Below are 22,174 nucleotides of genomic sequence, written 5' to 3'. Positions count from 1 at the left end.
GTGGTCAATGGCTCAATGTCCAGCTGGAGACCAGTAATGAGTGGTGTCCCTCGGGAATCGGTGTTGGGACCAGTCTTGTTCAACATCTTTGTCGGTGACATGCACAGTGGGATTGAGTGCACCCTCAGCAAGTTTGCTGATGACACCAAGCTGTGTGGTTTGGTTGATATGCTGGAGGGAAGGAATGCCATCCAGAGGGACCTCGACACACTTGTGAGGTGGGCTGATGCCAACCTCATGAAGTTTAACCATGCCAAGTGCAAGGTCCTACACCTGGGTCAGAGCAATCCCAGGCACAGCTACAGGTTGGGCAGAGAAGAGATTCAGAGCAGCCCTGCAGAGAAGGACTTGGGGGTGTTGGTCGATGAGAAAATGAACATGATCCAGCTTCAGTGTGCGCTGGCAGCCCAGAAAGCCAACCGTATCCTGGGCTGCATCAAAAGGAGCGCGACCAGCAGGTGGAAGGAGGTGATCCTGCCCCTCTACTCTGCTCTCGTGAGACCTCACCTGGAGTATTGTGTGCAGTTCTGGTGTCCTCAACATAAAAAGGACATGGAACTGTTGGAACAAGTCCAGAGAAGGGCCATGAGGATGATCAGGGGACTGGAGCACCTCCCATATGAAGACAGGCTGAGAAAGTTGGGGCTGTTCAGCCTGGAGAAGAGAAGGCTGTGTGGAGACCTCATAGCAGCCTTCCAGTATCTGAAGGGGGCCTATAGGGATGCTGGAGAGGGACTCTTCATTAGAGACTGTAGTGACAGGACAAGGGGTAATGGGTTAAAACTTAAACAGGGGAAGTTTAGGTTGGATACAAGAAGGAAATTTTTTCCTGTTACGGTGGTGAGGCACTGGAATAGGTTGCCCAGGGAGGTTGTGAATGCTCCATCCCTAGCATGTGAACACATTTCTAGCTACAAGTCTCTAACATGCTGCTTTCCCATATACTCAATATACTTTTACTGTCATATTCCTGTTCATTAAAGTGAATTGTACAAGTTACTGAAATACAGAAGTGCCAATCCATAAAGAGTACTTGCTTTCAGACAGTAATTGCAGCAATTATAATGCTCCCCAAAGCAGCCCTAAGTAAAAGTGGAACACTGATTAAGTATGTCTAACTTATTAGGAGAAAAAAAATGTTTGATTTAACCAGCCAAAGCCTCAAAAACATGGAAGTTACCTTCTCACAATTGAGAGAACACTTACTGTTCAAACCAAAGGATTGCAAGTTTCTCGTATCAACTTCTGTCTTAAATACAGCACAGCAGTACATTCTTTGTATTTCCCATGATCTTGTCAATGACCCCATTCCACTCAGAAACAGGGAAAGTCATCAATTCCTCCAGGACTTCTTCCAGAAAGTTAAGCCTTTACCTACTTCCCCCTGGGTTTGAGATAGCCATTCTGCCATTATAGACTCCACACAGATCAGGCCCTGGGAGCTCCATCTTGCTGTGAAGAGCATAACCAGAACTTAGAAAATATTCCTAATGAGGTGGTGCAGTTGAACTCCAGGGTCACTTAAGAGTGAAGGGTTCATGATGTCTTTAGGTGTCAGTTGCTGCTGCAGCTGATGCATGCACAGCATTCCACAGCTAAGAGAACACCTGCATTATTGCACAGTCAGCTAATAAAAGAATTGGGTTTTCTTCATCATCTGTAAAACTACACCATAATGAAGAAACTACTCCCATCAGGAAAGAAACTATGATCTTATACATTATGTACTTGATGATTTAACAATTAGATACCTAAATGTACAGCTCATGCCAGGTTATCTGATCTGTAAGCAGTTAAAACATCTCTCAGAAAATAAATGCAGGAAATAATTCTAGTTATAATTTCTCAGTTTCCACAAAATATGTGGTGCTAATATACCAACACAATTCTAAAAGGCTTAGCGTAAGGGAACAATTTAGTCTCCCCAAAGCCAGGCAGCAGCTGAAGTTGACAAGCGAGAGTACTAAACTGGCAGTTTCCATGGAAATGGAATTCGGATCAGTACAAACAAAGATTTCAGAACTTAAAACCAAACATGTTCCATCTTACCCTCTCTACTCTGACATTTATTTCCTGGGTAACAAGGGGTTCAGAGAGATACAGATGTCATGTACATTAGTCTTCTAGTAACTCATCCTGGCTTGTAACTCCTCATTTTCATTTAGAGGTAGCCGTGCACCATAGTGGTCGATTTAGACACAGCCAACCATCCACATTTTATAAACATAACAGTATCCCAAAACTGTGCATTTGGGAGCACAGATCAGGTCATAATTATGTGATGATAAAACACGTAACTCTTTACAATGCTGAACCACACTAAACCAGGAAAAATTGCACCATACAACACAGCCACAAGGAACAACCGGGGAAATTAAAACACCACCCCACAAACCTAATTTTTGCTATGACCCACAGCATAGCACAGCGACAGAACTGTGACATTTTTTAACTGTAAAAATGCATTGTCTTTAGGCAAAAAGCAAAAAGGTTTATTTTCTCACCACTAATGCAATGGCTCCACAACAGCCACTACCCAATGCTGCAAGGGAGAATTCCAACTTGTTGATTACAACTGTAGGATGCTCACTAGCAGCTAGAACAATTTGTCAATGGTATTTATGGCTGCTATTCCTTGCATTTGGCAAGAGCAGAGGAAGAGTCATTTTCTGGAAATATTTACATTTATTTTTTGCATCTGATGACAACACTCCATCTGCTCTCAGATGCTTTGGTGCCTCTGCCAGTTTCTTCCCTAACGTATTGCTTTTTCCAAGCTTTGCCAAGGCTTCTTTAGTTCCTGAACTTTGTTCTCTCACCAGGTTTGAAGGGGCCATTTCAAGTTGTGAGCAAGAGCTTGAGGTATGAACATCTAACCCTATGTTCTGATCACAGAATATCAGACAAATAGATGGCATTTCAATGACTTTCCCTCTCAAGGCCATCACCTCCAGAAGCCTGAGGATATGGCTGACGGCTTCAACACAGTGATCAAAATCCCTGAAATAAAAAGGATCTTCAGTCCAATTAGGAAAAGCAGAATTTAAAAAGCCCAAATGCCCCACAAAAATCAAGATTTCACCCAGCGTTTAAAAATGCACCCAAGTAAACCAACATCCTCTCTAGAGCAAACAGTGGGCTACACCACACAAATCTGAGATTCTTACCCAGCAAGCACAATCGTACCTGCAAAACTTTGCAGTGCAGATCACACAGAACAGATTGTTTCCACCTGTTTGCCCAACACCCTTCATCCAGAATTAAACACTAAAAGAACCAGCAAAACCAAATAAAGATTTGAAAGCCTGTCATTTTTTACCCTTAAGGCATTTATCAAGGAAGAAGCAGACAACTTCCCTACTTTCTCCAACTTTTATACAATGATCAAGCTACCTTTCACAGAATGGCAGCTAAGGAGTTGGCTGGATGGCCACATTCAAAGAGTTGCAGTCAACTTATCAAGGTCCAAGTGAAGACCAGTGACGAGTGGCGTTCTCCAGGGGTCAGTGTTGGGACTGTCACTGTTTAACATCTTTGTCAGTGACATGGACAGTGGGACTGGCGCACCCTCAGCAAGTCTGCTGATGACACCAAGCTGTATGGTGTGGTCGACATGCTGAAGCGAAGGGATGCCACCCATAGGGAGTTGACAGGCTGGAGAGGTGAGCCTGTGTGAACTTTGTGAGGTTCAACAAGGCCAAGTACAAGGTCCTGCACCTGGATCAGGGCAATCCCAAGCACTGATACAAGCTGGACAGAGACTGGATTGAGCGCAGCCCTGAGGACAAGGAACTGGGGGTGTTGGTAGACGAGAAGCTCAACATGACCAGGCACTGTGCACTCATAGTCTAGAAAGCAAACTGTATGCTGGGCTGCATCAAAAGGAGCGTGACCAGCAGGCTGAGGGAGGCGATCCTCCCCCAGTCCCACAAAACCCCACCTACATCCACTACTGTATTCAGCTCTGGGACCCACAACATAAAAAGGATGTGGACCTGTTGGAGCAAGTCCAGAGGAAGCTACAAAGATGATCAGAGAAATAGAGCACCTCTCCTATGAAGACAGGCTGAGAGTGCTGGGCTTCTTCAGCCTGGTGAAGAGAAGATTCCAGGGAGTCCTTACAGCAGACCTCCAGTACCTAAAGGGGGCCTACAAGAACTCTGGAGAGGGACTTTTCTACAAGGGCATTGCAGGGACAGGACAAGAGGAATGGCTTTTAACTGACAGAGGGGAGATTTAAGTTAGACATTAGGAGGAAGTTCTTCCCTGCGAGGGTGGTGAGGCACTGGCACAGGTTGCCCAGAGAAGCTGTGGCTGTCCCATCCCTGGCAGTGCTCAAGGCCAGGTTGGACATGGCTTTGAGCAACCTGGTCTAGGGGAAGGTGTCCCTGCCACGGCAGGGGGTTGGAACCAGATGGCCATTAAGGTCCCTTCCAACCCAAACCATTCTGTGATTCTAAATGTAATAGGTCACCTTACAGCATCACGTAAGTGAAAAACAGACCCCCAAAGGTCACGTACAGATCTCTTTTAAAGATCAAATACTCAATTCACAATAGAAAAATGAATTGCAAGGTCAGAGATTCCTGAAAAGTGATTGCAACTTCCACCAGCTCACAGGGGAATTGTACGTATTTAAACCCTCAAGGACTGAGATAAAGAGCATCAGCCTGCTCATCCATTTCATTTGAAAGTAGGAAAGTAGGTTAGTGTGAAATGGTGTCCTGAAGAAATAATCCCAACAGGATGAATGCATAAAATAAATGCCTTAATCCCTTTTGCATCTCTGTACATGTGTGTAATTCCATTTACTACTAGGCCCACTTCAGAGATAACTCTGATCTGTAGTGTAAAGGTCAGATTAGATGACCCCAAGGTCTCTTCTGGCACAACACTCATCTCAAATTGTCTTATTTGTTGACACCAAGAGAAAGAATTTGTCTATAAAAACAGCAAACCTTTCTCCTAAAAAAACTGTTTTTTCCTTCTCATTTCACTTACCACCTAAAAAACAAAACAAAACAAAACCTCAAATCATGGCAAGTAAAAAATCCGGTGTCAGCCTTATTTCACTGCTGCCATTTGTCTCCGTTACTTTTAAAACCCAGGACCACAGTGATAAGCCCAGGAAAAAATAACCACATGTGGATTTGAAGTAAGCCTTTTCCTCTTCCAACAGCCCTACAATATATTAGCAACTTACTGCTTCGACTTACACTGAGAGAAATTAAAAACTGAAAAAAAAAATTAAAAAAAAAAAAATGAAGCTACCAAAGCTACCAACCTTTTTGCTTTTAGGCATCAAACTAAGGTTCACCTTTGTATCAAGTAAAAAGACCAATTCAGCAACTACACCAAATGCAGCAGCTTGTTTTGGCAACCCCATTTTTAGGGGATCAGATTTAGCTACTCAGACTTAATACTCTTGTTTTTGAATTAACCATCTGCTCTGTAACATTCAGGCAGACAGACCTAGTAAAGTAGAATGTCAGTCTCAGGGGTCCTGGGGCTAAAACACACATATATACATGCCCACAACAGGCAAACAGAGCCCATCAAAACAACAGTCAACCTTTCCAACAAGGAAGGTATATTGTTGATTTTTTTTCTCTCGTCTGTGGTTTCATTTTATTTAATTAGCAGGAGGAACTCATGCCAACACAGTACATATTTTAATCAATTAACACAGAAAGGAAACAACTTTAAAAGGCTTTATAACAAAAAGACTTCTATTTACAACAGCTGTAGGTCAGAGATTTTAATCTAGGCCCTTTTAAGAAGACTGCCAAAAATAAAGCATGCTCTACCACTGTAAACTGTCATTGTGAAGGAAATGCAAAATTCTTACATGAAAAGATGCAGTTAGAAAGCTCTCTGTATTTTTAAAGTACAGTTGCTGTGAAAGTATGGAAGCTTCCCCCCAAACCTTCAAAAAGATATGTACAAGCACAAAACTACTTTGTTATTTAAAGCTGCACCAAAAGAAAACAGAATTTATAGGTGTTGCTTGACAAGTGAACTTTTAACAAACACTTTAATCAATTGATCATTTTTAGAGAAGCACACCATCAAGAAGCCATTTGTTTCAGCAGACTACCAGTATAAGTGGCTAAGATATGGCCAAAGTATGCTACAAAAACATTTGACAATCTCAGTTCCCAAATCTTTAAACACCCTTTGCCATTTAAAAAAAAAAAAAACAGTTCCAATTGTACTGATGAATTTCCATGCACATTGCCTCCAATATCATGAATACTGTGTTTTGCAACTGGTACTACTACAGTAGGCTCTCCAAGAACTAGTATGTCCTACTTCTACAACAGTCAATAAATAAGAGCTTACTCGTTCCAGACGGACACTTAACTGACCTCCAAGACCTTCTTACAAAAGCCGGTACAACTGCTTTCACAACAGCTCTGGCAATGAGCCTGCATACTATTGTAAGGCGGGTAGCACTGAAGTACTACAGTATTTCAACTCTAAATCAAAGCATCACAACTACATATCCCTATAGGCACAGAGCCTACTGCAATTAACTCTTCTATTCCCATCTGCCTTCTACAAGAAAAATCGCAAAATCAAATCGAGCAATTTACATGTTCTCTCCCTCCTGCACACAATAACCTGTGTTCACTGCACAGCATCTTTCCACAGCAAGGATAATTGTATTTGCAAAGGTACCCAGCAGTGGCTCAGTTCTAATGCAGCCCACCTCAACTAGCAGCGGGTCACTGACTTTGGAATCAGCGTAATGTGCGCCTATTCAAGAGTCCTGTACTCAAATTTCAAAAGTTAGTCACTTCTTCAAAATACATTATTTTTTTTAGTGAATAAACTAAGGTGCTAAACTAGGGGGCTTCCAACACAAGCTATCAAGCAGTTAAATGAAGACTTACCATTTAACCAGAGCAGGAAGCATAGAGATAGCAAAAACTCATCAAGAAACCATTCGGAGACACTGCAGTGATTCCAGATCATTGCCTACTCTTGATTTTGAAAACAGAAGTTATCATTAGGATTGATAACTATTGATACAAATGACTACACAATCAGCAGAAGATGCCAAAATGTTATACTATCCCAAGATTTCCCTTAAAGCTTTCCCCTGACTCACAGTTTATACTCCATTAAATGAACTTTCAATTTATTGATTTTTAAATTAAGAAACTCAAGGTTTTGAAATTCAAGTACCTATACATAAGTAACTGAACATGTACTGTGATGCCCAGGTTATCTGCCAAACTTTCCAAGAGCTGATACTGTAGTTGCAGAGTGTTTTTGCACAAATGACCATTTAGTGAGTTTCCTTTGTATTCTTACTCCTGTAAAGTTCCATCCACCCCTACTCCATCTATTGCCTTCTTGCAAGACTACTTTATCTGCAAGTAAAATAGTGAAGAACTAATTTCCCCCCTTCTCTTGGTAGCATGTTTTAGCACTGTTTTACCAGGGGAAGGGTGGGGGGGAATCAGGTCATTGAAAGAAATAAAGTAAGATTTCCATGAAAAAGGTACACCAAGCAACCTACTTGACATACATTTTATGGGATAAAGCACCTCTCCTATGAGGAACAGCTAAGAGAGCTGGGGTTGTTAAGCCTGGAGAAGACTCTGGGGAGACCTTATTGTAGCCCTTCACTTAAAAGGGGCCTTTAAGAAAGATGGGAAGAGAATTTCTAGCAGGGCCTGTTGCAATAGGACGAGGGGTGATGGTTTTAAACTAAAAGAGGGGAGATTCAGGCTGGATGTGAGGAAGAAATTCATTACAATGAGGGTGGTAAAATACTGTGACAGGTTGCCCAGAGAGCTGCTGAATGCACCATCCCTGAAGGCATTCAAAGCCAGGCTGGATGTGGTTCTGGGCAACCTGATCTAGTTGAAGGTATCCCCACTCAATGCAGGGGTGTTGGACCAGATGAGCTTTGAAGGTCCCTTCCAACCCAAACTATTCTATGATTTTATCAACTGTACAAAATTTGTATATCAGTACTGAACCAAAAAGGAACCCTTTCCCTCAACAAAGTGACAGTAGAATGGTTTGAGTAAGGATTTAATTGCAAGAAAAAATTCTGGTGATGTAGCACCTAGTGAAGCACAGGGTATTAGTTAATTATTCCCACTCAAATTCATTAAAAATCTGTTCTTCTGCTCCCACTTCAAAGCTTGCAATTAAAGGTTATTATCATGTTGGTCCCAGCATGGGATGTTTTGGTAAGTCTCAGATTTACCATGAGTGAATTACAGGCTAGTCTGTGACACAGGCTGCACAAGTCTAAATACACGAAGGAATACCTACTCTACTATTCCTTTCACAAAGGAAGTAGTGTGTGAACAAAGAGACCTGAAATCCTGGATCCACTAACGGGCATATTTTTTTTCCACATGCACCTTACTCAGGTTCGTACAAACCCCAATCAAGAGAAAGATCTTATTGCTCTTTTTATATAAAAAGGGTAAATGGGGGTAACTGCTCATTAGAAGGTACCCTAACAAGGGTAACTCCTCATTACAGGTCTCATCAGGTGAATGTATAAATTAAGTTCTGTTACAAGTACCCTGAATAACAGCCTTTTTTTTTTCCCCTCTTAGTTAATACATTTTGCATTATCTTCTTTAACGCTCAGTATGTTTACAGCCTTTTTTTTTCCCCCCATTAAGTAATCCATAGGGAATTTCAGCATTATACATCTGTGACAGCCTTCCCTAAAGCATAATTTGTTTGCCTGATGCATTCAAGTACAGAACCATTAGATTCCATCTAAAAATTCAGCTTCTGGAAAGCTGCAAACTTGGAATTTAGAGAAAGGTCACTTCAACTTTCCCTGCTCCACCTCTGAAAGCAAAGATTCTGCAGTGGCCAGAAAGAGACATACAAAGAAAGTTGTAGCTGTTACGCATTCATCCAGTAGACAGAAGTGCTGTAAAGATAAGCAGAAATAGTTACCAAAAATAGAAAAAAAAAAAAAAAAATAAAAAACAAAACCACTTCAGAGCAAGGATTTATTTACACGTCTGGTTTAATTGCTGGCAGTATCAGCAAGGCAATGCCATTACAGCTGATGGCCCTTGTGTGGTACAAACATTTCTTAAAGAAAAATAAACAAAAATTACAGAATCCCTCAGGCTGCAAGGACCTGCAGGAGCCCAGTGTCCAGCTCAAAGCAAGGCAAACGCTCAACCAGCTTTCACCAGCTGGGTCTTGAAATCTGACTCAGAGTATGAAGATATATCCCTAGAAAATGAAAGCCTCCGATTCTTTGCATATAGTCACTAATAATAACAGTTCAGAGATCACTCACTCAGACTAGCCCTAAGCCAGTGACAAATCTTGACCATTTTCTCTGTTAAATACTTTTACGGTTAATGAAGTTGAGAACATCTGAATTACTCCCATTTTCCAAAGCATTCCAAAAGCTTTTCTTACAGTGCAAAAAGTACCTCATTATTAATGCTTAATACATTTTTACGCAAGTCATGTTCACTTGCAAGTGAGTCATAGGTATATCTACACAAGCATAGTTGGAGTCTCAGAATATAACCAGTGTTGACTCAAAAAAAACCATCTAGGTTTCTCAGAGCCAGGGACCAGTGTCTTTTAAGTGGAATAAGTCAACTTGAATTTTATATGAATAAGCTACGTAAATACCTTCTATATCTTCCCTCTTGAGGAACAGGGTGCTTACTGTTTATATCCGAGATGCTGCTCTGTGCAAGTGGGGAGCTGGATATATCATCTCTCAATTGCTGGAGCTACTGGGACAGTTTTTCCACAGCTGAAATGATAGAAGGGGAGAGCTTGTCTTCAAACTCCTGGAGCTGACAACTCATTTCATCCACTGTTGGCACATGACGATGGCACTCTCCATGTAAATTTCTGCCACAAGTTGTGTATATTCAGTTTCAGCTAGATCTATGGGTGGCTTCTTGGTGTCCGACTTACAGTACATCAACTCTTGAATGGCTAATTCCCTCAGGAACTGAAGGCCACTAGCATTAGCAACATATAACATCTTTCTTGTAGGGATACCTTTCCTTCACAGCTGCCAAGAACTGCATCCAGAGACTGAGGATTCTTTTCTTTCATAATCACCTTGTCAATTCTCCCTTCCCTAGCAAGTAATCCCAGCTGCTTGGCTTCCCTACCTTCTAATTAGAGACTGTTGACCCCACTGTCTCAGCATCGGAGAATCCAGGTGATGTGCTCACCTGGATGACAGCTAAAATCTTTTTGCATATTCCATAGCTTAGTCAAGGACAGGGATTGACAAGTTACCTCATGTTCTGCCTCTTCCTCTAGTTCTGGTATTGGCTCTTCTTCATCTTCCTTCCCTAAATGAGTTGTTTCTCATTTCCATTTCCTCTTGCATATAGGGGCAACTAATACTGACACAGGCTGGTTCTCTGGTTCAGTTACATCGCTCATTGCCAGGGTCTGAGTGGTGGTCATGCTTGTTATTAAAGCACAACTGGTTACAACTGGAATTAAAACCCAGTAAAAGCTTGTAAATTAGTTGGTTCTTTATTTTGTGATCTTTTTTGAAAGTCTGTAATAATTCACAACATCAGGAATAAATACACTGCAGGAAATCGTGTGCCCAAGACAAACTTCTTTTTTTTTCTTAAAAGGGCTATAAAAATACACAGAAGTCATATTACTCGCCAGATCTGCCTTGGCTTTAATGTCTCACTTAAACATCAAGTTTAGTAGAAAGGATATTGGCCATGACTCATGTCATATTTGGCCATATAGCTATTTCTATTTTTCTAATGATGCTTCAACAAGCATAGGACTCACTCTGTTAAAACTGGCTGCAGAAGTCAGTAAGACAGGGAAAACACAGAAAGAGACGAAAACAGTCGATATACAGCAAGATTGTTTTGCAATTCTATCAGGCATAAGTACACACAAATCCTCATAAAAAGTTCTGTATTACAGCACTGGTCATTACAGTTACTATTTTGTAGTAAAAGCTAAAGTAGAGGTTGCAGGAAAAGATGTTTTAAGAGTAGCCAGTAGTTTGTTTTCCACACAGCATCTAGGTACCAACTGCTAGATTACACTTTACGTACACACTTCACAACTACGAGATTCAACAAGGTAAGCTAACAATTCACCACTACCTCTGAAACCAGTTAACTAAGCTTGTAACACAAACACCATCTCTTCTAGTTAGCACTTTCGCCATAGCTGTGTGCACTTACAAGACAAAACCTTCCTTTGATGCTTGCTCCTTAAACCAGTACTTTACGAACAACCTTTTAAGTATGCCATTAAAAACATCAAGGTTTAGGTTTCTCTTTGCTTGAGCTTCTTGCTAGCAGAAATGATGTAGTTTAGCTTATATGAATGCTGTTACCCCTCTTGAGGCTCGAGGCACTAGGTAAGTCAGGTTAACTTAACATTTAGACGTTTCCCGACTTACATGACAGCTAGAGCACACAGGTACTAACAGTTCCAGTTGCACACAGGTGGCAACTTGTTTGACAATTGTAACTTCACATCTATGCCTTTGCAACTTCAAAATGGCATCTTGCTGTTGACTGTTTCAGAATACTTACAGAGGTAGTCATGTTGACACACAAGTTAATCAAGTACTTGCTTACAGAGCAGGACTTCATTATAGTGACATCTTGCTGGGACTGCCAAGTCTCCCTGACTCAGGATGGAACATGCATGTTATCAACTGCTGGTTTAAGGTCTAACTAGTTATCTAATGGCTATAACTTTTATTTTTCATGAAAAACATGCCACTGAGAAGTAGTGGTTGAATATCCAAAGAAAGTTTCCTCTGCAATCTTCTACTATGGGTTTCACTATGAATGAAGCATCTCGGATACCTCCCTTCTCAATATTAAAATCCAACCAGAGAGATACTCATCTGCCCAATGCTTGGAATCGCAGCAAAGAAGAAGCTCAACAGTACTGTTATACATCACAACATCACACTTTTTATGATCATCACAAGGGATCCAAATACCACCACCCACTGACCTAGAAATCTAGCCTTTTTTACTTTTTTTTTTTCTTTTTTTCCCCTCCCCATGAGATCCCAATTCTAGATGGTGCCCAGACTTTCGTTGTCTTCATTTCCTAATTGCAGGGCTCAAAAGCCAACCTCGTCTTGTAAGCCCCAGAGCTGAAACAGAAGTCATGTTGGGCCTGGGACTCCACAAGGGTTATGGTACATATGAAGGAAGCTATTCACAGAAGCCACCTACCCGTGTTGCTCTATTGAGCAATAGGATCCATTCTCAAAACTAGGGAATGATAAGAAACACCCCCTCTGATGGAAGTCTGAGAAGCCATTACCCTCCCTTATAATGTCAGAGAACATTTTACAGCAGGAATGTAGGGAGGACATTTCAGATACTACACCACAATCTTCTCTTGTTTCATTTTGTACTCCATTAGACCAGAAATGTCTCTTGCCTACCGTATGCTTTATGTCCACATGGAAGAAAAAGGCTATTCTTAAAAATGGTGTATACATTGAATACTATCCTCATTCATACTAATCAAGCTGAAGATAACAGTTTAGTTTAAAATGTTGACTTCTGAAGTAAAATACAGTTTATCCAGAGATCATTACGGACTATTGAAGTAAATCATGGTCACGAAGCACACAGACTTCTAATTATTTAGGCTTCTACATATGCATGTAGAATGACAAGCATGAAGGAACTACAAAATAGGAAAATTACCTTTGCGGCATGTATCTAAATAAATCCAGCCAACCTCTCCTCTGCTACCCACCAAGTATGTTTTTACTAAAGTTGAGGTAAACAATTTCAGTCTTTTAAAACTCAATAGTATTGTCTAGAGGTGACAGAGCATTTCTCAAGCTGCTAGGCAGCCATAGGTCTAAGACAGAAAAGTACATTCGCCATTTTTTTATGTCACGTTTTCATCTTACAGTGTATAAATATATTTTTAAGTAAGTCATTAATGTTTTCCCACACAAAACAAAGTTTGATCTTCTGTGCCCTTGCTATATTAGTGGCTTATGCTCAAGGAGGGAAACACAAAGCTCTTACAACAGATATTGTAATATGGAAATACAGACACAGTTCCTTACCCTCTGCTGAGGATGCATATTTTTGTCATGACTAGTACATAGAAAATATTTACCTGCTATAGGCATTTTAGTATTAGAGTCAAGCTAAAAGGAGGAAAAAAAAAAAAAAAAAAATCACAAAAACCACCAAACAAAAATAACATAAAGCCCAAACCAAACCAAAACCAAACAAAAAACCAACCCCACAAACAAACAAACCCCAAACCAATCAAAGACACACAGCTAAGGGATTTGACTGTATATCACTGTTCTATACATCTGTAATGGTTAATGTTTCTAAGCACCTCCTGGAAAAATAATCAAAGCTTTAGAGTGAAGGCAGAAGCAGCAGATAAATGAAACTAAGAATCTTGTCAAGAAAGATAAAAACCTGGTTAAAGGTCAGTGAAGGACAACAGGAGGGAGGGGAAGAATTCTAGAAAATTCTTGGCTGGGGCTTCCTATAAGCATAGGGCAGAGTGCTGCCAGAAACAAACATGCTATCTCCCAGGGAGCAGGGGGGCTGAGTACTGACAGGATGTCAGGATCACAATAGGACAGGTGCTCTGTGTTAAGTTAAACCCAACTCCTGGACAAGGGAACAGCCAAGCAAGTGTCCCCCACCCCTGGGCTCCAAACAGCTCGCAGCAAAGGAATCAGAGGAATGCCTCTATATCTGCAGCTGTGAGATAGGAAGAGAAAGTCCCAGTATCTTCCCCTCCCATCAAAAAGAAAATGCTGTGTTGCAACCAAAGAAACTCCAAGAAAGCCACTAGTTCATGAACAAGTATTTAAAAAGCCTTACGGCAGAGCAGAGAGAAATGGTAGTGCCACCACACATATGGAGCACATGAACAATTCACTAGTTGAAAGTGTTATCAGAAAGACAGCAGGCAACTGGCAACACAGGGTTCAGAAGAGCCCTGTATTTTGAAGGCACACTACAAATTCAGATCTGGCAAGTGAGACCAGGAGAGGATATTCTGGACCACAGAGACACCCACAGATGACAGACAGGTGGCCTCCAAGCAGGACACTGGTCTGGAAGGCTGCAGACTCACACTATGGTACAGCTCTCCCACCAACACTCTCCAGCCACGACAAGATGTAAAAAAATGGGGGGGGGGGAGATGGGGGAGAGAAGAAAATAGAGTAAAAGAAAAGCCTCCAGTTGGGTGCTTTTTAAAGTGTGACTCTTGGCTGCTGGTGAGACCCCAGCTCCCTCCACCCTGTGTAGGAAGGTGATCCTACACAGAAGGTGATCCTTCCTACAGAACATGACCAACCCATTGCACACAGAACTTTAGTTCACCAACAGCAAGCTCACAATCAAGCCTCCTCCTACAGCACACATCACCTCTTGTAGGTATGCTCCCTTTACCTTCTGGCCTTTCCTGCAGAGACTGCAAGTTCCTCTGCTTAAGTAAAACACAGTGGAGGTAAGTAGTCAGCTTTTCCTGCTCGTAAGCACAGGGCCTAAGGTAGAATATTATCTTAATTCTTATGAGGTCAGATTGACTTTCCTTGCACCAGATCACCCTTGTAGATGTCTGTCCTATGTCTATTAAAAAGGCATACAAAGATTTCTCTAGTCTCACACTTAATTCCATGTACCTTTACGGTATTCTGTATTTTGTTGCCTTTTGGTCTGTTCCTGTAAAACAATGGAACAGTCACTTACTGTATTGGTTATGTCAACTTTGAACATTCCCTTTCGTCATCCCCTTAAGTCTTCTATTCTTGGAAAAAGAAGAAAAACCCAAACACTTTATGTATGTCTCAGTTTGAAACAAATGCTAAATTCACAGGACATGAGGAAAGCAGGTAAACTGGTAAGCAAACGTAGGAATTGCAGTGAAAGAACACTGGTAATAAGACAGAAGATTACTTTCCTACTCAGACTATGGTGTAAATTCTTGTTAATTCAGTCATTTTACTATGCTATTGAGCAATGCCTTAAAGAAAAAAAAAAAGAAAAAAAAGAAGAAAAATCAATGCTCTCTTGTATGATAAATAGCCTTTGTTATCTCTTTGGAGTATCAAGTTACCAATTCCAATCCCATTAAGAGCATGAAAACACTGCATTGTATTCAGTGACTGTTCTTTGTTAGTCCTGTTGCTCATCAGTGCTGATTCCACTACTTGAAATACATAGTATCAAACACACAGCTTATTCATTAGAAGTTTCTGTCCTTGCTCCCAAGGAAACCAGTGCAAACACTTTGACGTGGCAGCATAGATGAAATGCAAAGCACACGCACATACACACGTATCACAGAAGGAGCAGCTCTGATGAGCAAGAACATGTTTAAAAATCAAACACAGCAAATAAACTAAAAAACAAAATCACTTTCTGATGGGCAAGGACAAGGGTGTTCCATACTGCCATGTTTCTCTCTAGATGTCACTTATCCCAAGCACTAGCTAACATTGCCAATATTAATACTGGCAATATTAATAAATGTGCAAAAGCACATTTGAGCATTTAGCATTTTCATTCCCAGCATCAACTTTAAAATATTATTAGCTGTAGCATCTTCCTACTTTCTCCTCCAGGAAAAGTTTGACATGTGCAGACACCTGATGAGTTCCTTTCTTTCCACCATATGTCACATAGAAGCAGGAGAATCAAGACAAGGATCACCAAGGATCTTACAAGTCTGTAAGAAGTACTGGCCAAACAGAAAAGTGCAATATATTACAGAACTGGGGGATTTGTGTCTAAAAGTACTCTCCCCTCACTTTGCATTTAGAAGCACTTTCTTTATATTATTCATTTAATGCCACACTAGTCAGAGTTAACATTCATTATTAATCTACTGGATAACAGCTATAAATTTACTAATTGCCAAATTACATGCAGCCTCTCTATGGCTTTAAACTTAATATTAAAGAAACACCAGCTGACAACAAAAATGTCTACTTTTCAAAAAGCCACAAAGAATGCTTTGGTCTCAATCTCATTTTACTTAGAAGGAGGTGGTCACAATCATTACAAGCATGGCAGGAGGGAGGGGAAGGCGGAGGAGAGAAAGCAGATAGGATCTGTTGAAGATCCCCGAACAGCCCAGTGACAGGAACAACAGACCCTCCAACTCCTAAAGCCACACTGTCTCTGCACTTTTGGCATAGACGCAAAACATCTGGCTGCCTAGTGGAATTACAGCCTTTACTTAGCAGTGCTCACAAAACTGCTGACTGACAATAAAATGTAAAGTTTCAAAAGACTGTTCCGGAAACTCCAAAACTCCTTTGAATAACGGCTTGAAAACACTGACAAACACTTCAGGAGTCCAAAAATTTTTTAGCAAAATCCCTTTCCGTTCAGTTGAAATAAAATGAAGTTATAGATCTTAGGATTTAAGGGAAGCATACAACAAAAAGAACACAGCCTCACCATTTTAAAACTGGATGATCTAGTGATACAGCGAGGTGCATGCTGGAAACACATCAGGTACTGTTGCAATAAGGGAAGCAAGACTCAAGGTTACACCTAGTACAGTTTTCAAAGCAAGTAAACAAATTCAAACTACAATGTCAACCCCAGAGCAAGGGCAGAAGCTGGATGGAAGTCAGTTACACTACATGTTTCTAGAAGTTTCCCTCCCCTTTCCGCTCAAAGAGGTAGTAAGGTATTAAAACCTGACGTCCCAAAATACCAAAAAGGCATCACAACACAGGGAGAAAGAGCCATCCTTTCAAAGGCATAAATGTCACAGTGCAGTACAAAGGCAGGAGTAATACTACAACACAGTACAACATGCAAGCTTACCTTTAGAGTTGTGCTGCTTGTTTGCAAATGAAAACCAAATCCTGGACTGCCTCACAATTCTTCAAAGCTCAAATATCTTTTAGTGTATTTGCATGATCATTTTCCATTCATAAAGAATGGTTAAGCCCTCTTAACTGAAACACATATCACTCTTATCTACAGTACTCACCCCAATCCTCAAAATGAATGTCAGTCCCATACAGAAAACCTTCAAGGATCTGCACAGGTTATCAACAGTTTACTTGTAGTCTCCCTGTTGATATTCCCCACCCCTGCCCCACCAAATTCCAGTATGTGGGGCTACAGAGAGCACACAGGCTGTGATTTGAAGATTCAGTTGGCAATCACAAGTTGAGACGTGTCTTGCACAGTGGATTCCAATATCAGAATTTAAGTAAAAACATACATTGTAATACTTGGAATTGTCAAAATCCTAGTGTAACATAATGCATGAGTACACAGGGGATTTTCATTTGTTACTGTGGATTAAGTTGTGGAGTGTTTCCCCAAACTCAATCTGAAACAGCACAGTATAATTGGCTCCAATTTTAACTTTATTAGTAATGTTTTGGAACTAAAACTAATTTGGTAATGTATATTGCTACCTTGGCAGACACTCTAGTGCTCTGTTAACTATCCCATGCATCTTAGAAAAAATAAAAATAAAGAATAATAATAAAAAAAAAAATCACTTATTTTTCTATAGATATTTACTCATTTAAATTACAGACCTAGATTGTTACATACAAAGAGGAGAATACAGAGATGACTGTCCTCTTTACTGCTCTTCTCTCCTTGTGCTAAAGATAGCGTAGAGAGTAAAAATAAATAAATCCTCAATAGCATTAGGAATTAGACAATGTCATGTTGAAAGACAGCCTAAATGACAAGCCTTATCTCTTCTTGGTGGCTGGGACAGCAGGGGGGCTCTGACCCATGGAGGGGAGGTAGCCTTTAAGCCTTCACTAGGTGGTCTCTTTGCAGTAGGCTCTATTCCCAGCTGTAATTGCTTGTCAGCCCTAACTGGATGCCTGAACACTCTGGAATAGTTCAGCAAAGTATTTAAACAGATGGATGGTACAGGCCACTGGAACAAAACTCATTTTTTCTCTGGCCTCGGCTCTCTTTCAGCACATTCCTTTGAAGTCTGTGCCACTGAGGAATCAACAACAGCTGAGTAACATGTGTTATCATACAACACTGAGTGCAGCAACAACACTGCACAGCAAGACACTTTTGTTCAATAATCCTGGACTATAGAAAGCATTACAATGTCTTTTGTTGTGGGTAAGATCTTTTTCCAAGCACAACAAGAAAGTAAACAGATTCCTCCCCTCTTTAAGTAGTAACTCTAAAGTAAAAAGGTGAATTAAATGGATTTCTCAAGTGCCTCCTGTCTGAAAGCTTACATTGCCTATCTCCTCAAGTCCTCTGAGGTACATTCAGCGCTCTCCGCACTTACGTTATCTCACAGATAATTAGATGCTTACAGAGAGGGGTCCAGTCTGCAGTTCCCATGGCAGATACAACAAGCCCATGTGAGCTACAGCTTAAACCCACCTTCCTTTTCCAAGCAGCACAAGTTCCCCGGTCTCAACTTCACAGGTAACTAACTGGAGAGAGAAGCAGCACAGCACTGCTCGGCACACACTGACCAGTCTTGCCCTCCCCATAGTTTATCAGTACAAAGACGACAGAGCCCTCAGAACAGTAACAGGAGAAAACAAACATCCTCTCATCAGACAGGAAAACTATTCTTGTCAAAGCTGTAAGATCACCACACACTTTGAAGTGGGTTAGGAAGGACAGAAAGAATTAGTTATTTATGAAACTGAATTTGAAACTAGACTAACCGTCCAGATTCAGAAGCACAGAGCTAGCTATGTGCATATGCAAGAGGACAGTAAGATATAACCCAAAACTGACACTGCTGCCTAATAGCAGGTTCCCACAGAATCAAGGCTCTCATTTTCAGTGAAGAGAGAGAACTACCTCCAACTGGGTACAGCCTTGCAGTTACAAAGCTTACATGTCTAACATGTTCCAGGAAGGCAGGCACTGAGATTATAAAAGTCCCATTACACTGTAAAATCCCAACCCCTGCATGAAAAAAAAAATTACAGGAAAGCCTGAACTTTCAAAAAAGCTCTAAAAAAAAAAAAAACCCACACATCATTTACATTTAATTTCAAGATAGAAATCTTACAGACTTAAAAACACAGACAAAAAACTTAAATTAGAAAGCAAACAAAACCCCCATGTACTAAGCCAATCTCATAATTACAGACCTCACAAAAAAAACAAAATAGCAGGTACTGCATGCATCACGATATGGGGGTCCTCAGCCCAGAGGACAGTTTTCCACCCTGCAATTCAATTTAACAGTTTCTTTCTGGGGAGGCCGCAGTGCCCTTCAAATTCAGCTTGAGGCAGACTGTTAAGGTACCATGGAAGAAGCATGCACCGACTTTGTCAGAGATACACAGGGGATAAAAATAACTCTAGTGTCAAAACCATTACTGCAATGCAAAAATCTTACGCTCCTATCAAAATAAATGGTGGTGATCAAGAGTTCTACTCCACAACTTTCAAAGAATGAATATTTGCACAAGCAGAACTACTACCCAACCAGCATTCAAACCCACAACTAAACAAGGAGCAATACGATTACACACAATCATTCTTAAAATTGCGTGTAAAAGCACTTAACAGAGATCCATGAAAATCTCCATATCCTGTGAGGTGCAGGCATAAGGCAGTTTAGGCAGAGGTCATACTGCCATGCGATGGCAGACACAGGAACAGAACCCACCATCCTCAGTGCTCAACTCCGCACTTTCAGCGGCGAACCTCCTTATTTCTAACATGTTCATTTGCAGGGCTTTCCTCAAAAGGATTTGAAAAAGTGATGCTAATCACCTTCATTTGGCTCTTCGGAATTATCGGTGGCATTTCCAGAAACAGTTCCAGGTAATTTTAAAAGACTTCCTGATAATCTGACTTATTTTTCTCCTTTTATTTCCCTCTATCCCAAAGTTGTTAATTTCTATAAAGATTAAAAAAAAAAAATAAAAAAATAAAATCATACACCTGACCAAATCCTGTTGGGCTTCTGGGAGTGGGGAAGGAGAAGGCCAGGGAGATCACTTAAGTGTAAGAAGCAAACCACTGCTAACTCTATCAGTTGTCCTAAATGGCATACAACTGATCATTGTAACACCCAGCAGTCATTTCAGTTCCCTCAGCAACTCATCACATGTCAAATAAGTTTTTGCTGTAAAATACTGAGAAGTACTTCTAGTTCAGTATCAAGCCTACTTTCTAATTAGATACCATCAAACAGAAGTCAATCAGAAATGGTATTTTCTCTTTAAAGAAAGAAAGGGGAAAAAATAAAAAGTAGGGCTTACTTTATTTTCTGCTTAGCCACATAAACTTGGGTCTTCTGGAATGCTATCTCTCAAAAGAGGTAATGTAACACAACCTAGACCCACACTGGTTCCTTCTGACCCTAGGAGCTGACATTTTAGTCATGAACTGCATATTCTTTATAGAAAAAGACACAGCTCCTCTACAACACTTAACACAATCACACCACTACCAAACACAATTAACTGGGAGCTGGAAAACCCTTAAACAGGTGTCTTTGCAGAAGTCATTAGGCAATTGATTTACTTGCTCTCTACAGCCCAGCACACAATTTTAACGCGTGATGCTGGCTAAACCCCAGGCAGAAGCTTACGAGGTCCAAAACAGACTTTCATAAACCACACGACAGCACTTTTTGACACGGATGTAAACAGTTTCCGGCGATTCAGATAATGTGTCAACCTCTGATACATCTGCAGCTATGGGCTGGAAAGCGTGACAGGTGTCATTTTAAAGGGGACACTGAAATCTATAGCCTTCCCTTCCTCCTGATCATCCACACTGATGAAACCCATGAGCAGTAATGAACTGGGATTTAGCACACCATTCTGTTAGCATCTTAAAACACCGCTTTGCTGAAGAGAAAACAGGCTGGCACACACCGGACTGCTACAACCCCAAACCAGACCCTGGATCAGCCCTTCCACGGAGAAGAATCCATTTTCTTACCCTTTAAAGTTCACGCCACTGTAACGTCCCATCATACTGTATTTACTGTACTTAAGCTTTTCTCATCAATACTCTCTTATCCCATCCAGCACCCACCCCCACTTCCCCCCCGAAATCTCTTACTGTCTGCTGGCAAAACAGATTTTCTTTTAATCTTTTTCCTTACTAGGGGAGGAAAAAGAGAGGGAGGGGCTGGGGAAGGAATACATGAGATTAACTGGGGGGAGGAGGAGAGACCAAAACAGTCCACTTCGAAAGGGTAAGGGGGACAAAAAAAAAGGAAAAATAAATAAAATGGGTTTAATTTTCCTTTCGGGGGTAGTAAGAGAGAGGAGGAAAAAAACCCGAAACTACTACAAAGATTTCCCAGTGTCAGAAAAGCCGCCTCTGAACTCCCCTCCTCAAGGACACACAGGAATTACCCTTACTTTTCCACACGATGCGCGAAGGAGAAAGACAAAATGCCAGGAGAGAGGAAAAGCCGGAGGAAGTCAGGGAAGTAGCGAAGGAACAGGCGAAAGGACAGGAATAAGTGCGATCGGGCAGGGGAGACGCGTAAGGGGAACGGGAGAGGTGAGAATGCCCCCCAAAATCCTTAAAATCGTAAATCCGAGGGGAGTGAGGAACGGGCAACAAAGATGGGAAAGTTGGGAGAGGGGAGACGGGGGCAGCAGGGGGAGGCGGCAGCGAAGGGTCACAAACCCCGCAGCGGGGACGAGCCGAAAGACGCCAGGGAGGAGCGGGGCAGCAGCAGCCGGGTGGGCTGCGGGAGAGGGAGGGACGGAGCGGGGCAGCGGCAGCCGAAGAGGGGGAAAGGGGAAGGGGGAAGAGGTCGGGCTCCGGCGGGACGAGCCCGCGGCGGACTTGGCCGCGCACTTACCGCTCCGCCGGCGGCGGCTCCACGGGCAGCGCCAACGGCCCCAACGGCCGCCGGCTCCGCCTCGCGCCCCGCGGGGGGCGGCGCGCACACGGCCCGCGACGCAGCGCCCCGGGGCTCGGCTCAGCGCTGCTCAGCTCTGCCCTCCGCGGCGCCCCGCTGCTGCTGCTGCTGCTGCTGCTGCTGCTCCTCCCCCGGCCCCACCGAGCCACCGCCGCCTCTCGCCCGACTGCGAGTGGGTGTCCTCCACCCGAAGCAGCCACCCCCGCCTCCTTCCTGCCTCTCAGTCGCTCCCCTTCACCGGGAGAGACATGTAACGGAACTGGGGCGCCAGCACGGCATTGTGGGAGCTCTTAAAGCCGCAGCCTCCCCA

The 22,174-nt window shown here is 42.0% G+C and overlaps 1 protein-coding gene across 2 annotated transcripts in view; it reads right to left on the bottom strand.

Annotated features, from left to right (window-relative positions):
• The window catches only part of RASSF8 (Ras association domain family member 8), an 86,143-nt gene extending 64,251 nt beyond the window's left edge, over positions 1-21,892 (bottom strand). Inside the window, exon 1 of one of the 2 annotated variants that reach the window (XM_062634804.1) lies at positions 21,805-21,892. The gene's annotated coding sequence lies outside the window, so the exon portion shown is untranslated. The remainder of the gene's footprint in view (positions 1-21,804) is intronic. The other variant, XM_062634805.1, reaches the window with a different exon arrangement.
• Positions 21,893-22,174: the final 282 nt, after the last annotated feature.

The sequence above is a fragment of the Pezoporus occidentalis genome, unplaced genomic scaffold (assembly GCF_034315485.1).
Source record: "Pezoporus occidentalis ecotype Australia unplaced genomic scaffold, CSIRO_AGI_Poc_V1 ctg44, whole genome shotgun sequence".
NCBI lineage: Eukaryota > Metazoa > Chordata > Aves > Psittaciformes > Psittacidae > Pezoporus > Pezoporus occidentalis.
The sequence above is the reverse complement of the archived record's forward strand: the minus strand, read 5'-3'. Positions and strand labels throughout refer to the sequence as shown.